The sequence below is a fragment of the Bacillus rossius genome, chromosome 1 (assembly GCF_032445375.1).
Source record: "Bacillus rossius redtenbacheri isolate Brsri chromosome 1, Brsri_v3, whole genome shotgun sequence".
NCBI lineage: Eukaryota > Metazoa > Arthropoda > Insecta > Phasmatodea > Bacillidae > Bacillus > Bacillus rossius.
The window spans coordinates 281139235-281142896 of NC_086330.1; the positions used below are offsets into that span (position 1 = coordinate 281139235).

At 35.7% G+C, this 3662-nt stretch overlaps 1 long non-coding RNA gene across 1 annotated transcript; it reads right to left on the reverse strand.

Moving 5' to 3' along the window:
- Nucleotides 1-229: 229 nt before the first annotated feature.
- LOC134527648 (uncharacterized) lies at nucleotides 230-2360 on the reverse strand. The gene is made up of 2 exons (XR_010074235.1): nucleotides 2154-2360; nucleotides 230-363 (listed from the first exon to the last, which is right to left on the reverse strand). It is a non-coding gene; the product is annotated as an uncharacterized LOC134527648 (long non-coding RNA).
- Nucleotides 2361-3662: the final 1302 nt, after the last annotated feature.

Below are 3662 nucleotides of genomic sequence, written 5' to 3' on the forward strand. Positions count from 1 at the left end.
AATATATTACTTATTAGAGTGCTACGTGTAGAGTTTATACAAAAATGCTTTTTTAAGCATTTTTTCTATAAAAAAAACCTGTTTTATTTTACAAAAAACAAAAAAAAGTATTTTTTTCACAATAAAGATTAACTGTAAAGTATGAGCTACAGTATATAAAATAATAAACAAACCTGAAAAGTGGGGGAAAAAAACTAGGGACAAAGTTTTTTTCTAAAAAAAAAAAACATTTGAGAGAAAAAAACACATGCTTTTTTTATTTACAACACTAGCTACATCTCTTCTTCGCATGTTTTAACCAATTAGAAATAATGATGGACACTTCAGTCTCGGTAGCAGACGGATAATGGAAACGAACCACCCCTGAAACAAATTTTTGAAGGTAAATGAGTTCCACATGAAGTAAATATTGTTTTGTTACAGGGAATCAGTGCATATACTACAAACATTTATTTTGGTATTTTGTTGCTTTTACGTTATATTTTAAGGCCTGATATCACACGGGATGCATTATGACAATTTTTCTAAACTCACTATATTACAATAATTATAAATGCAGATGAATTTACTCAGTATGTGAATGGCCAAAGAAAAAATTGAAATTACAAGGGGTTTAGCATATCTAAAAACTTCGGAAACATCAGGTCACAGATTTACCATTCTTGGACGTGGCAGAGGAGGAACAGATCCAAAAGGAGTGGCAAAAATAGAGTGATAACTGTAATTGAAATCTTCTGCTAATACCAACTCTCGCTTGCTTCATAATTTACTGCACAACAATAATTCCCATGGCAGCAAAATCAAGCTACACATGAAATTGTTCCTCAGCTGTACACAAATACACATCTGTTTATACTTGACTAAGACACTGCAATTATTAATTTTTTAACTAATTGAAAAAATTTTTTGGCTAACCAAATTAATACTGGATACTCACTCATAACAACATGTGAAAGTTCCAATTTTCTGAAATTTTTCTTCCATTTTGCTCCCCACCAACTGTACTCTTGTGCCAGTTGATTTGTCAACATTCTTTTGAACAAATTTGCGACACTTCCTTGTAAGTGATTTCCTCTAATTACCTTCAGCAATAATACGCCGTTTTTAGTCAGCATGTAAAAGTAATTCCGTACAATTCATTTTGTACGTCATGATCACAATATTAATATCACGGTAAAAGTTTCGTATTGCGTATCCAAGGAGATACCTTCATTATGATGGCATGTTATTCAAGTATACTTAATGCAGCTGTACTAACCTAACAAAACGTACTAAATCACAACAGCAAGCATCATGTACCACAGCATCAATATTTACAGGATCGTGTCCTCAGGATCAAGTGATCTCCTTGAATACGCAATACGAAACTTTTACCAATATTACAAATAAATGTGTGACATCATAAGAATAATAGTTTATATGAATTTATCGTACCTACGTGCATTAAAATATGGTAAAACTGGAGAGTAACGACATCTGTTAAAAAAAATATATTAAAAATCCCAAATTAGTGTCATTTTGAGCTCCTTGACTTCCTCTTTTCATTAAAGGCGGCGGAGATAAGAAATTCCAAATATTTAGGAGATATCGCCGTTTTTGTAAAACTGGAGAGTAACATTGTGTTTTTTTAAGGAAATACAGCTAATCTACATATTTACCCAAATATTACCCACAATTCTTGTATTGATACTGCAATGGAATTTTTTAATGGTAGCACATCAGAACTTCAAAGTATAATTTCAGTAGGTTAAAGTGAGCTACTGCCCCTATTTTACCTGTAACCGTTTACCACTGCAACAGGAATCATAAACATGCATTATTCCGATTTCCTACGTAACAACACGCAACGTAACGTACCCAACCTAACTTAACCTTTGTTTGTTTGGTATCGTATTCTACAATACGCCTGCAAATGCTTTTAAAAACTAACAAAATAAGTCCTCAATATATTATTCACAAAAAGTGACGGGAACTTTTGTGTACACAAGTCCAACATTTTATATTCGAAAACGGCCGCACGTGAAGTGTGTCTATGGAGGTTATGTATAGAACATGGGATTCGCGAAACCACAATATAAAATACACTTCATCATTCTAAACATAACAAACAAAACTGCATCAAATAGTACATAGCGTTACAAATCTAAACTTACCAAACTAGTCCAGAACCACAGAATTCAGAACAACGCCAATAATATTCCAAAAACACGCCATTAACCGTTAATGACCAACTGCGCAGAAACAATTCAAACATCCGTTTAAATCTAATTTTAAAAAATACTTATTACATTTAGTAAAAAGGACAATGAACATTTATTAATGTTATATTATTATAATTTTACATTAATTAATTATACAGTTATTACTTTCTAAAACGGAACATGATGGTCGAAAGATAGACGTCATGCCGACGTCTTGTAGGCGACTCGAACCTCAGGGAAACTGAAAAACACGTCGCTCCGACGTGGACAACGTACACTTACTTCATGGTTTCAAAGACCACGTCGATTCGACGTCGGTTTTAGTGACGTGACCACATTTCGACATTACCACGTCGATGCGACGTTTCTTACACCAAGTGTGCTGTATGGGATGTGACTGAGGTGAAGTTAGCTTAAAGGCTCAGGTTGAGGTTTGTAACAGTAAATACACTTAATTCAAAACAAAACAAAATTGCCAATTTCTAAACACAGCAAAAATTAACACATTCACTTTAAAGTATAGGAACAATTTTGATGAAATACAAGTGAAAGTGTCCATACAACAGCAGCTAGTTGGGTGAGAAAAGGTGTTGAAAGATGGCGGGCAAGTAATGTGATGTGGAATTGAGCTCTGCGGAAATGGTGGAATTATAGGAGTACAAAGGAGTTGAGAAGGGAGTATACTAAGATAGCAGCGTAACATTATATATTTTGTATCAATGTAGATAAGAATTAAGGGTTTTAGTGTTTAATCTTTTGCATAAGGAGGTAGTAGTGTTGTGTTGATTTGCGGTCGCCACGTGGCCGTTTAATTAGAGTAGAAATAAGATCTAAGGTGTAGGATTATCTGTTGGTTATTACAGTAGGATTATATATTATTTAAGTTATTTGGGTAATAGGTTAGTGTAGAATAGTGAATTGTGACAAAATGGGTAGGGTGAAATGTAAGTCGAAGCTTAAATGTGTGGGTTGTAAAAAGGTGTGGAAAGATGGAGAGAGTGGTGTACGGTGTGACAAATGCGAAGGCTGGGTCCATACGGAGTGTGCAGGACTAGAGGAGGGGGAGCTGGGTAGTCTGGGGCAGGAGTGGATGTGTAAGGATTGTGACAAGGATAACAAGGGTTCAGGAAGTGTAGTGGCAATGGCAGGAAGCAGTGGTAGCCAGGAGCTGGTAGGTGGGGTGTCAGGAACTCAGAGGGAAGGAGGGAATGTAGATGTGGGTAAGGACTGGGCACTCAATTTCATTGGTGATATTCTGGGAGGAAAGATTGTTGAGGGTCTGAGTGGGACAAGGAGGGAAGTCGATTTGAAAGAAGGATTAGGTGAGGTGTTGTACAGGAAGGAGATGGAAATAAAACATAGATTAGAGAGGGTAGAGGAAGAAGTAAAAAGGGAGGATGGGTTGAGAAGTGTGTTAGTAAGGGTCGAAAGGCTGGAGTGCGAGCTGAAGAGGACAAAGGA